The 14,150-nt window shown below is 35.4% G+C and overlaps 1 non-coding gene across 1 annotated transcript; it reads right to left on the minus strand.

Moving 5' to 3' along the window:
* Positions 1-1,607: 1,607 nt before the first annotated feature.
* LOC130886316 (U6 spliceosomal RNA) lies at positions 1,608-1,714 on the minus strand. Its single transcript, XR_009058281.1, has one exon. It is a non-coding gene; the product is annotated as a U6 spliceosomal RNA (small nuclear RNA).
* Positions 1,715-14,150: the final 12,436 nt, after the last annotated feature.

A 14,150-nucleotide genomic window follows, 5' to 3' on the forward strand; every position in this document is an offset into this window, starting at 1 on the left:
AAGGGACAAGGCTAAGTCTCTTAAAAATTTTGTTCACTCATTATATCCTGAATTTTAAACAAGGAACTATGAGAAAAGAAACACAAAAACACTAGTACTTTAAGTCAGCTTCCCAAGATTAAGCAGATTAAAATTCACACCTGAAAATAGAAGCCAGATTGTTGATTCTCTTCTGGATCAATATTCATGTAATTTTTTACTGTTTTCTCTAATGTTTTATGTTTAAACCATAAAATTTAAAAGCCAATAATTTTATTTATTAATTGACTTTTTATTTTATTGAAACAGTTTTTTTACAATATTTTCTGATTATGCTCCCTCTTACCCAACATCACTCAGATGCTTCTTAACTTCACATCCACTCAAAGCTACATCCATTCTTGCTCTTTTTCATTATTACAAGCATCTAAAAAACAATAAAGTAAAATAAACAAATAAAGACTAAATAGAAAGAAAATCAAACAAATGAAGAGGAAAATGAAGAGCCAAAGAAAAGCAGACAAAATATACATAGACAAAGACACATACATACACATACAAACACATTAGTACATGCAGAAATCCCATAAAAACACAAAATAAGTCACCATATATAAGCAAAAGGATATAGAAATAAAAGAACATGAAATGCACAGACAAAGCATTATGAGATAAAAATAGCTCCAAAAATATCACTGAGTTCATTTTTCTTAGGCTTTACACTTCTAGGTATGAGGACTGGCCTTAAGTGTGGATTTTGTATCCAAGTTTTCATTTGTGAGAGCTAGAGGTAGCTTTTAGGTTAGGAATATGACCTTATGCCCACTTTCATGGTCAGAGCTGGGACCCCAGTAGACCTAGACTTGTGCAAGTTCTATGTATGTTGCCCTGATCTAAGTTCATATGGGCTTCAGTCCTGATGTGTCATGAAGCCCTTATTTCTTTGGTGTTTTCCATCTTCTCTGTCTCTTACAATCTTTCTGTATCGTCTTCTACAGGTTTCCCTGAGCTTTAAGGGGATGCAGTTGACAGGTTACTGGCCTGTCTAATCTCGAGTTCTTGGTCACATGAACAGTGTCAGAGATGGGTTCCATTTTATGGACTGGGCCAAAATCCATGAGATATTGGTTTATTACTTTCAAAAACTCTGTGTCATTATTACACGAATGCATCTTGCATTTAGATCAATATTGTAAGTTGAAGTTTTTAGAGCTAGGTTAATGTGTTAACATTTCCACTCTGGCAGCCTGCAATGTACCTTCTACTACCATATCACTAGTCAGTAGGGATAAAGGCTCTAGATAGGCAACAACTTGACTTTTCCATGTTCAATGAGTTACCAAATGATTGTCTTTATCATTAAGTCTTACTATCAGATTGTGGAGAGCAACTAAAAGGTCTATCAATAAACCTGGATTGTTTTGATGTTTCACATGGGCTCTTTAGCCAACAATCTGATTAGATGAAACCCATTCTTGGAAAAGAGAGCTTCATTTGATGATAATAGAAGTCCAATTGGGGTTTTATCTCTTCTCCTCCATTATTTAACAATTTCATTTATTTGCTTTCATATATTCACACACACACACACACATATGGTAGCTTCTATTGTATTATGTTTTCTTTTCTTTTTTATGGAAAGCTTCATGAATTTGTGTGTAATCCTTGCATGGGGGCCACTTCAATCTACTCGATATTCTTCCAATTTTAGTATATGTGCTACTGAAGTTAGCACTTGTATTATATTTTCATATAAACCAACAAATAGAACTTAGATTTAGCTGTCTTCCATATATTTTCTCCCTCAACCCACTTTTCTTCCCTCTCTGCATTCAATCTACCCAATTCAACCACACCACCTATTCATCCATAGCTATCTACTCCTTCCAAAGATGATCAAATCCTTCCTCCAGTTTCTTTCTTTATGCCTAACAATAGTGGGTATATGGATTGTAGCCTGCTTATCAAAGACAACAGCTAGCAACCAAATTTAAGTGAATATATACTGTATTTGTCTTTTAGGGTCTGGTTTGACTCACTAAGAATAACTTTTTGTGGTATGATTGAGCATCCTTTGGGTATACACCTGAAAGTGGTATTGCTGGGTCTTGTGGAAGGTTGTTTCCTAATTTTTCTGAGAAATTAACATACTGATATTCAAAAGGGCCTGTACCATTTTGCACTCCCATCAGCAACTGAGGTGTGTTCCCTTTACCCCACATCCTCTCCAGCATAAGTTGTCATCAGTGTTTTTGATCTTGACCATTCTTACAGGTATAAATGAATCTCAGAGTTGTTTTGATTTGCATGTCTTTGATTTGCATTTTCTTAAGTGTCTTTCAGTCATTTAGTTTCCTCTGTTGAGAGTTCTCTGTTTAGGTCTCTACCCCACTTTTTTACTGTATTATTTGTTCTTCTGATGACCAGTTCTTAAGTTCTTTGTACATTTTTGAGGTCAGCCCTCTCTCTGATGTGGGGTTGGTGAAGAACTTTTCCCATTCTGTAGGCTTTCATTTTGTCACATGTGCTCTACTGTGTTCATAGCAGCATTGTTTGTCACAGCCAGAACCTGGAAACAACCTAGATGACCCTTGACTGAAGAATTGATATGGAAAATGGGGTACATTTACATAATGGAGTAACAAACCGCAGAAAAATAATAATGATCTCTTGAAATCTGTAGGCAAATGGAGGGATCTAGAAAACATCAAAATGAATGAGGTAACCCAGGCCCTGAAAGACAAATATCATATGTACCCACTCATAAGTGGCTTTTGCACATATAGCAAAGAAAACTAGCCTACAATTCACAATCACAGAGAGCATAGACAACAATGAGGATGCTAAGAGAGACATATGTGAATCTAATCTACATGGGAAGTAAAAAAGGCACGATCTCTTCAGAAAATCAGGAGCAAGGGGATCATGGGAGAGGGTTGAAGGGGAGGGGAGAGTAAAGGATGGGAACAGAGAAAATTGTATAGCTCAATAAAATAAATTAAAAAAAATTTTAAATTACCTACAAAAGAGAATGACTTTTTCTGCTTCTATCCATTTATCTGTGAATTTCATGCTTTAATGTTTTTGACACCTGAGTACTACTCTATTGTGTCCACTGAACCACATTTTCTTCGTCCATTTCATTCACTGATGGACATCTAGGCTGTTTTCATTTTCTGCCCGTTATGAAATGAGCAGTAATGAACATGATTAAATAAGTTTCTCTGTTGTAGGGTTTAGAAATCCTTGATTATGTACCTGAGTGGTATAACTGGATTTTGAGATAGATATAGTTACAGCTTCTTGAATAACCACCACAATGATTTCCATAGTGGCTGTATAAGTTTGCACTCCCACCAGGAATATAAAAGAATAACCCTTACATCTTCCCATCATGAGCTGCCATTTCTTTTTATTGAAGTTGTCTGGCTGATGTAAGATGAAATTCAAAGTGGCATTAATTTGCATTTTCCTGATTAAATGTTAAACATTTTTGAAATGCTTCTCAGCCATGTATGTTTCTTTTTTTGAAAATATCTGTTTTGATATAGTTTTTTGAGATCTTCATTTAATTTTTATATTAGCCCTATATCAGATATGTAGTTGATAAAAAAATTTCCATTCTGTAGGCAGCCTCTTTGTCCAAGTGATGATGCCCTTTGCCGTTACTATATTTTTCTTGTTGGTGTTATGGATCACTTAGTCTCTTGGGCTCGGGACTATCTTTCCTTCATGGAAGATGCTCAAAATATGGTTTCCTTAGGTGGGTGAACGAAAGGTAGACAGAGAGAGTACATAGAGAGATGAGTATAATATGGATGAAAGGAAGAGAAAATAATTAAATAATGAATATATAAATGGATAAATGGTGAAAAGATGGATGGATGTGTGGGGAAATTGAAGGAAGAAAAGATGAATAGATATAAGAGAGATGAATGGCCATATGGAAGGGAAGGTAGAGGGATTGAGAAATGGAAGGATGAAGGAAAGATAAATAGGAAAATAGAAGCAAAATGGATGAATAGATTTTTAGTTAGGTAGATAGAAAAATGTTGAATAGTTCTTTTAAAACTGACATTTAGTTGGAGACATAAAACAGTGTTCAAAGAGATGAACAAAATGTTTAAAGACAGATATAGATGTGTTTCATGTAATTCTCCTTTTTCCTCTAGAATGTAGCTCGGTAGAGATAAAACCATCCTTCTCTGTGAGTGACATGTGAAATTGTAAAATCAGAATCATCTAGGCCCTTACAAAAGACCAAGATTCCAAGGCTACTCTCGAAAACCACTGATTAATAATCTGAATTCTACCAAAATTCTCTGCTAACCCTATATGTAATGTCTGTGTATCATCAGCTATACAGACAAGAGTAATTGCTCTTTTCAGAAAGTAAACATGCAATATTTCCTAAATACATCTTCAAGCAATTTTCAAGGAAAATTTCATACTATTTATGTTTCTATTTATTTATGAATCATTTATATGCTATGCTCCAAATGTAAAAATAATAAAACTATACCATGCAAAAGAGAATTCTAATAATGTACACAAAAGTAAATGTAAGCTTCATATTTTGAAAAGCTTATTTTAATCATTGGTATAATTATTTGCTATTTCTGTCTGAATAAATACTATTTTAAATATTAAAGTAATTTTCACAAATCATAAGTACTACAAATATGAGCTACTAAAAAGAACTTGGATAACTCAGAGAGTAAGAACACCTGCTGTCTTGCAAAGGACCCAACCATGTTTGGTTCCCAGAACCCACATGGAAGTTTGTAGTTCTTCAAGATCTGAGGATCTCTTCTTCCCTTTGTGGGAATCAGGAACAATTGTGGTACCCAGATATATACACAAGCAAATCACTCATATTTCAAATAAAAAATTTAAAGCTACCTTCAAATATAATGGGAAATTTCAAATAAATTGGACCATATTCATTTATGTTATGGATATAATTATTATACCATGGTGTTCAAATTTTCTGCATAAAGATTAATAAATAAAGAGGTATGGAAACCAAATCACCAAGTAATTTAACAAATTGCTGTTTCTCTTATAGTATTTGAGGTTATGATAATTATGCGTAAAATGTACTGAATATATGAATATAATTATAGACTGATTTAAGTCTATGGATGCATATTATTTGAAAAACAGACTTAAATAGCTTTTAGCAGCTTTAGGTTTAGAGAAAATTATAGAGAAAGTATAACTCCTGTGTTCTCTGTGCCTCACATGCTTCCAGTTCCTAAGATTTTATATTATGTCCTACATCTAAAATAGTGATCAAATATTAGATTCCAAATTAACTCAAGCACTGCATTTGTTTTAGGCGTACTGTTGGACCTAGACATTCTAGACTTTGGTGAACTGCAGAATGACGTGCATCTATTATTCTCTGACTTATAAACTCCTCTGCTTCGTCTATTCAGTGTATCTGGACACTAAGCCCATTCAATCATTTATCTCTACCCTGACTCCACAGTGTTTCCTTTTCTAGAATGTCATGTAGTTTTAGTCTTTAGTTTAGTTTCTTTCACTTGATAATTTTTTTAATTAATTAATTTATTTATTAAAGATTTCTGCCTCCTCCCCGCCACCGCCTCCCATTTCCCTCCCCTTTCCCCAATCAAGTCCCCCTCCCTCGTCAGCCCTAAGAGCAATCAGGGTTCCCTGCCCTGTGGGAAGTCCAAGGACCACGCACCTCCATCCAGGTCTAGTAAGGTGAGCATCCAAACTGCCTAGGCTCCCACAAAACCAGTACGTGCAGTAGGATCAAAAACCCATTGCCAGCTGGGCGGTGGTGGCGCATGCCTTTAATCCCAGCACTCGGGTGGCAGAGGCAGGCGGATCTCTGTGAGTTCGAGACCAGCCTGGTCTACAAGAGCTAGTTCCAGGACAGGCTCCAAAATCACAGAGAAACCCTGTCTCGAAAAACAAAACAAAAAAACAAAACCCATTGCCATTGTTCTTGAGTTCTCAGTAGTCCTCACTGTCCGCTATGTTCAGCAAGTCCGGTTTTATCCCATGCTTTTTCAGACCTAGGCCAGCTGGCCTTGGTGAGTTCCCATAGATACACTTCTAGCACGTGTTGCTTTGCCTTCACAGCTAATTTCATTTTAGTACTGAATATTATTTTGTTTTCATATACTAAAATTTGTTTATCCATTCACCTGTTGGCTGATACCTTGCTCTCTTCAGTTTGGGTTAATTATGAACAACAAAAAAAAAAAAAAACAACGACACACTTTTGTATGGGCATAAATGTTTATGCAGATGAAAGTTCTCAATTTGTTTTGAAAAGTACATCATAATGGGATTGCTACATCATAGCCAATTATATGTTTGTGGTTTTTTAAGAATGTGTGTATGCGATGCAGTCCTATTTTTAATTCCCACCATCAGAGAATGGGAGGTACAGTTGCTCCATATTAAGTTTGTAAGTTTGTCTTACTGCTATTTTCTTTTGTAAGTTCTGACTGACCTTTGACCTTGACTTCCTTTTTTCTTAATGAGATCTGTTGTTTGTGTCATCTTCAGTGATATGGATGTGTCTTTCACACATTTCAACTTGTCTGTCTTCTTCTTACTGGTGAGTTTTTTGAGTTCTTTGATTATTTTGAACACAGGAACGTTTCTGAAAGACTTTCTCTTGGTTTGTCTATTAATGGTATTATTCGCAATCAAGTGATTTTAATTGATTGAAATTAAATAATTTTAATTCGTGTGTGTATGCGTTGTATGTGGGTACCTTCTTGCAGCGTGCCACCACATGAGTGCCTGTGCCCCTCAGAGAGCAGAACGTGTGTCAGAGTTCCTAGAATTGGAGTTGGAAGCTACATTAAGAGGTGTCTATTATGAGTTCTGGGAACTCAGTTTGGATTCTCCACAAGATCAACAAGTGTTCTTGACCACTGAGTTATTTCCCCAGCGAAAGACTTTTAATTTTAATGGAATCCAACTTCATTCACTTTTCCCTCAATTGTTCATGTTTTTGATTTATTTATTAAATGCTTGATATTAAATGCAAATTATCTGGGATGTGTTTTTCACTATTTCTTTCTTCTGCCGGGGGTCATAGTTTTTGGATTTATATCTAGTTATACAGTCTTTTTAAATTTTTGTATGTGTGAAAGGTGGGTATTTGTTTTAAATTTTTGCACATGGGTGTCTAATTGTTCTAGCCCTAAAATAACATCAAGATAGCATCAATTTCCTTATTCTAAATGGATTCCAAAGAATTAATTACTTTCTAACTGTATTTCAAATCCTCAGTCATTTTAGTTTCTTACAATTACATATCACTTACCTAGTTTTATATACTTATTTAATTACTTGAGAATCTCATACCATGTATTTTTATGATATTCAATCTCCCTCTTCCAACTTTTCCAGGATCTATACAGCTCTTCTACAATCTACCTCCTCACCTAACTTTGTGTCCTCATTTAAAAGTATTTATATGTATAGATATTGCATGTGTGCACATGCCATATGTATGCTTGCTCTCTGTGGAGACCAGAAGAAGGCACTGGATTTCCTAGGACTACAGTTACATAAGGTTGTGAGCTGCCATGTTGTTAATAGGTATTATCCATGTCCTTTGAAGAGCAACCAATACTATTAACTACCATCTCTCTTGCTCCAGTGTCCTTGCTTCTTTTAATCATTAATTCACCTTTCTGTTTTTATTTTTAGACTACTCATTCAAAGAGATTTCTTTTAATAAATTCTACTTATTAATTTACTCAGTCTTATCTTAATTATAATCAGACTCTATCTTTGGAAATGTGTAGAATGATTCGCCTATTTTGTTTTCTGTTCCAAAGATCTTTGACTTCTACCCACTTTGCCTGAAGTATTAGATGTTGATCAGCCAATCAGGTTTGAGACAATGACCCACCAGAACTGCCTCAAGTCATCAGCTTCACACGTATATCCCCCTACTTCCCATTCATTTATAAAATGGAAGTTCAGTAAATTTCTTACTTTTTCTGATTTTTACTCCGTGTAGTTATTTTATTCATGATTAATGAAATAGTAATGTGTGCACTAAGTACCCTACACCTGAGTGATTATTTTACATAATTAGCTCTTTAATCCTAACAATAATTATATCAGGCAGATTATACTGTTATATCCCCCAATATTTAAAAGAATATGAAACTCTCTTAAGTCACATTGATAATTGGCACCAGAATTAGATATGATTCAATCTAACTGGCCATGAAGTTCTTGGTCATCAAAATTAAAAGCAGAGGAGAGCCTTTTAAGAGTGGCTTTTAAGCAGTGGGATAATTTTTACCCTGTGAATTCTGAAGCCTTGGCAGTCTAGTAAATGTTAGTGTGAAGGTGTGACTTGGAACAGGGTAAACAATTGGAACATGAAAATGCTTACATCAGCCTCTAATGCCACAAAACATAATAAATGAGTTCTTGGGGTCATTATTTCTTTTACTTCTTAGAAGTAAACACTGGTTTCCCTTTTTCAAATAATAGATAGATGAACATGTAGGGAAACTGAAGGGAAAAAAAGGCTATCAATCTTTAGCTCTCTAAAATTATAATAGTCAAGTTATTATCTATGAGGTAGCATGCATCCTAGAACAAAACAGCTGTTTATACGATACACAGATCAAAGTAGACAAAGTCCTATTAATGCTTCCAATGATAAACTTGCATTTATAACAAGTTAAGAGAAACAATTACTTTTATTATTTTCTTAAATTTTTTAAAAAATCATCACCTTTCTGTTTCATAATCAGTGGGCAATTATAAAAGTATGCACAGCTTGGTACTTTAAAAAAATGTTCACTTTGATTCTGAAATGGCATTCGGGATTGTTATTTTAAAATAGGTTTGTGTTTAAGAGCGAGGATTTTCTACCAATTAGCTCTTTGAGTGGACTAATTGCCTTTTCTATTTAAAGCTAATATTAAACAACACACTACTTCAATTTGAACAGGAAGATTTATGTGCGAATATAAATAAATTCACAGCTAGCTTCCTGGGGAGTTTCTGGCTGCTTCGTTCTATGTACACCTTATTGTGGTCAGCTGGTGTCCAGGACTCTTTGACTGATAATTAGCAATGCAAGATTTCTGATATATATTCAACCCAATTGATTCAGAAGAGGCGATGCTGTCAATGAGGTCATTGATTTTTCAACTTCACATCCCCTTTGTGTTTTCTTGTGTGTATTAATCAGTTACAATATCTCAATTGGAATTATGTTAATTAGCATAGTCTTCTGATGAACTCCTTGATGTATCCTTGACCCAGTTATCACTGCTATGGAAATTTTAAAGTCTTTTATCATTTTGTGCATTTAGTCTATTAAAGCATTCAATAGCCATGAAGAAACTTGTAGCGCCATTATTTCAGACATTAGGAGAAAGAACCTTCCTCTGGAACATATTTAGTATAGCCAATGAGGCTGATAGAACCAACAAGAGTCAGGCCCTCTATGTTGTATGTTGGGAAAGGTAAGCAAGAAAATGAAATACCTGGGAAAATCAGAGACAGGGTTGTCCTACTGATGTAAGTCTTGAGAACTCATGCTACCACCAGCAAATAATGAACTTCTCTGGGAGAAGTTATTTAAAAAATACACAAGTAGACAATTTATTTTCATAATATTGAGAATCCTTTAAGTCTATGAGCCTTAAGTGCTGTATCCCCTTTCTTTTATTTAATTTTTCTATCTTTTTGAAATTATAATTTAATTGCATCATTTTCCTCTTCCCTTTCTGTTGGCTAAACCTTCCAAAACACCTGTCTTGTCTCTTTCAAATTCACAGTCATAATTGTTGGGATATTTGTGCATGTGTGTGTGAGTACATATTATACATAAGAATAACCTGCTCAATTGGCATTGCATCCCCTTTCATAAACTACAAATCTCTTAGGGAACAGCATAACTTTTCATGTATCTATGCAAATGTTGTAAGAAATCATCACATGTTCTGTGTTTGATATTTTGTAAGAATAGGCAGACTCATTCTCATGACCTTTATAGGAATTTCAGGAAGGCTTTTTAAAAAGTGCTTAAGCTGTACATAACCAGAAACACAGGCAGACATCCCTGTGACGTTATAAAGACATGAGAAACTACATACACAGGCCTTGTTAAGTCAGATGGCTCAGTTTGCATGGTTCTTGGATTCCATTTTGAGTCTATTGTTAGATCCTTGGCAAAAATAGAAAGTTTCCAGAAGAGAGTCACAAGACCAGTAGGTTGGTCTAGTGTGTCTGAATTTGGGCTCTATTAGCTGAAGACTTAAAGGAATCCTGCTTTGTGGCAGGAAGAAAAAACTAAGTCATTTCTCATTGACTTTGAAGCTGATACCATAGAAAACTTTTAAGAGCATAAACCAATACCTGACACTTCTCAATCATTAGTAGATTTTCTGTTTCAGAATCTGAGCATTTGGAATCCTTGCTACTTCCTTTTTTCCAGGTCCTGATGTCAGGATGTTATATTGTAGGGGTGTGTGTGTGTGTGTGTGTGTGTGTGTGTGTATGTGTGAAGTTTTCACTCTTCATAGAATAGCCACACAAGTCTGTCCCCTTCAGACTATATTGTGACAGAAAACAAGAAAAGTAGCACAAGTCTGGGAACAGAACTCAGTGATGCACGGTTTGTATTCTGAAAGGATGAATCATGTTTCTAATCGTCCCTGATAAGAATTGTAAAGAAAATATTTATCCTAAGGTCACAGAAGGTCCTAATTTGTTAGACACCATATCAAGAACAGACCTGCAAATGGGTACAAACTTGAGACTTACCAACATCTGGCACAGTCAGTCTACTTTGTGTATGAACAAAAGGGTTGTTTACATAAGAGTTTGCTGAAAGCCACCTCCCCTATTTATGTCTTTAAGGGAGGACTGGGTTTTTATCTCTTCCACTGAGATAATAGGTTCTGATTTGTATTATCTTACTGATAGAGGGGCCTGTTCCAAGGCTTTCCATTTAGCACTGCTTTCTACAACTGCTTGTGTTTTATGTATCTTGGAAATAATAGGAAGGTTGTTTCAGCTTCTAATTATGTTCATATCTATAATTTAAGAAATAAGAAAAGTAACCATGGTGATTTCAACATCCACTGGACACACTCTGAGATAGACTAGAGGGACACTATCATCAAGGAAACCATTAAAGAATTTTTAGGCAATGTGAGGGTACTGTCTCTTAGTGGTGGTAGTTGAGGTTGTTTTTTTTTTTTTTTGTGTGTGTGTGTGTGTGTGTGTATTCAGTAGATTATCATCTTTCAAAGCGGAAAAGAAGAGCCATGCTAAAATATTCCATTCATGTTTATGGTTCCTGCTTTGCTACTATTATTGGTAAAAGGTAGTTCCCAGAACTACCTTTTTTTTTTTCATGAAATCCCATATCTGGCTTTAAGGATGAGAGTTTTCAAGCCTACATCTTGCAAGCAGGTAACAGATGAGGTCATTAGTACTTTATGCATTGATGTACGCAATAACAGGTAGCCTTTAGAGTTATCTTATAATGCCACTCTTTTTGGGTACTCATCTTGATCCACCATTAGAGAATGTATTCATAATGATGAGGATATAGAATGTCAGATGTTCTTGTTAGGTTTTGCCAAGAGAAGAAGGCATGCCAATGTTCTATTTTAAGTGTCTGTTCCCAGAAACTCTTTGACTATGAGAGAGAGAGAAAACTCCATGGCTACTTTCATTGTCACTCTGAAAATGAAGTGCACTTTAGAAAGATGTAGCAGGGTTGTAACGTCATAGAAAAGAGATATATAGAAGTATAGCATAGGACAAAACTGAGCATGTAGTTAATGCTATCATTTCTTTGTTGTTGCTTCCATCTTATTACTTTTTTCAGATGCCATGGTTTTGGTTTGTAATTTGTTGTTCACTTTTAGTTTCGTACAATGTAAAACAGCATTTGGATACACATCACTTTATACATACAGGATCCAGGAAATGACTAATGACAGAATTTTCTGCAGACATCTCCTTCCTTCCTCTGGAGGGAGTCTATATGATAAATATTGATGTAGTGTCCAGGTAGAATTCGGCCTCGCTGCAAATATTTCCTTAATGTGTCTGCTGAGATCACAGGATTCAGAAGTATGTTTGATAGACTGACAATTGAAAAGATAAAACTCTTGACTACAGACATGTAGGAAGGTAGGAAAATCTTCACTGCAAAATGCAGTTAATTGTCTTTGTTGTGAGAGTCCCATAAAGAGTCTGGGAAAAGAGTAAGACTCTACTGGAGGTAACATACAAATAGGTCACAAACCTGGTTTATGGCTATTTTCATATCCTTATATAAAAGTACCTCATATAAAAGGGGCATTTTTTGAAATCAGGAACTTTGCAGCGGTTGTTAAGTGTGGCAGAATTCTTGATTCCCAGTTGGTGAGAGGTTTCAAGTAGACTCCAGAGAGAAGGACTCCTTTTTGACACCATGCCTCTATAACATTCCCCAACTCTGATCCTGACACTAATTTAACTAATTGGAAAGAGCAAAAGGGCTAGCCTAAAATGAATCCAGAGAAGGAAACAGCTAAAACTTGTTTCAACTTGCACATGATATCACATAGTAGGGGTTCTATGTTTTCCTATTGGTGTTTCTGATTTAGTTTTTGTAGACAAATTTGCCATCATAGCAGGAGGCAGGTGACAGCTATCAGCTACTTATTCCTGTAACACAGATACATACACAACACACACTTACATACCCATGCACACCTTCACACACCAAAGCACTTACTCTAAACAAGTCCCAATTTCATGTTTATATGAAATCCATATTTTGAATGCTCCACACTGTTTTAATTACTGATAGTTTTGAATTTTATGCCTTATCATGCTTATTTAAAGTTTTTGTAATCATTTCTCTATATTTTAGTGGTCAGATTATATACTTTACTTCTGTGAAGTTCAGTAAACCCCACAGAATATTTTCATGTTACAAATTTACAAGTTCCCTTAATGCAATAAAACTGACTCTCCTAAAACAGGTTTTTGCTCTGTGTATTTGTGTCAACACAAGTTACTCTCCTGCTCATTTACATAGTCATTCAGTTCCAAGGAAACACACAGAGGCTTATTTTAATTATAAACTATTTGGCCTATTAGCTCAGGCTTATATTAGCTATGTCTTACAACTTTAATTCACCCATAATTCTTATCAATGTTTAGCTTAGTTACTTGGTACCTTTTCTCAGTAAGGCATTCTCATCTTGCTTCCTCTGTGTCTGGTTGGTGACTGCATCTCTGCCTTTCTCCACAATTTTCCTCAACTGGTCACCCCATCTATATTTCCTGCCTGGCTAATGGCCAATTAGCATTTTATAAACCAATGCAAGTGACAGATCTTTACATTATACAAGAATATTTTCCCAAAGCATATTTGTCTATGTTGTATGTGTATCTTTGCGTATATACAGGTGTGTGGGGAGATATATGTGCCATGGTGTGTACTTGGAAGTTGAAGCCAGAAAAAAACTACAGGTACTCCTCAGTGGTGTGTAGTTTTTTTTAAAACAAGGTCTATCGTTTCTCTGGTATACAACATGTTGTCTAGTCTGGCTGGACCACCAGTGTCTCCCTACTCAATCTTGTAATTACAAACATGTATCACAACACTCGGTATTCTTTATGTTGAGCCGGGGTTTATGATGAAAAGGCAAGAGCATTACCAAAGGTGGTATTGCTCCAGTCTAAAGCTTCTAATTTCCTTAAGAAGGCAATCTGTGTATTTTCGGAAACTCACCAGGTAGACAGAGACAGTTCTTTTTTATTTTTTTTTTATTTTCATCTATAGGATGCTAAAGTCCTGTATTTGCATGGCTAAATGCATTTTAAGAACTCTATTTTAGCCTCCCTGAACATATAGTTGAAGTTCTACAACAGCTTGGTTCTACAAAGAGCCATTACTGCAGAAGGGAATAAAGAAAAGTGGACCCATAGTGTTGTTGAAACATCATTTGGGGCGTGAAATCCAGGAAGAAAATGGCACTTAATGGATAGCATGCAGAGAAGAGAGGAAAGCTCTTCAAAAATGAAGGACCACAGATCAAGGTTACACAATCAGGGTGAAAAAAGGCTCTACATGGCCAGCACAGCTCTGCAAAACACACACATACAAAGAAAAACTTTTATCTAAGAAA

Source organism: Chionomys nivalis, chromosome 13 (genome assembly GCF_950005125.1).
Source record: "Chionomys nivalis chromosome 13, mChiNiv1.1, whole genome shotgun sequence".
NCBI classification, from domain to species: domain Eukaryota; kingdom Metazoa; phylum Chordata; class Mammalia; order Rodentia; family Cricetidae; genus Chionomys; species Chionomys nivalis.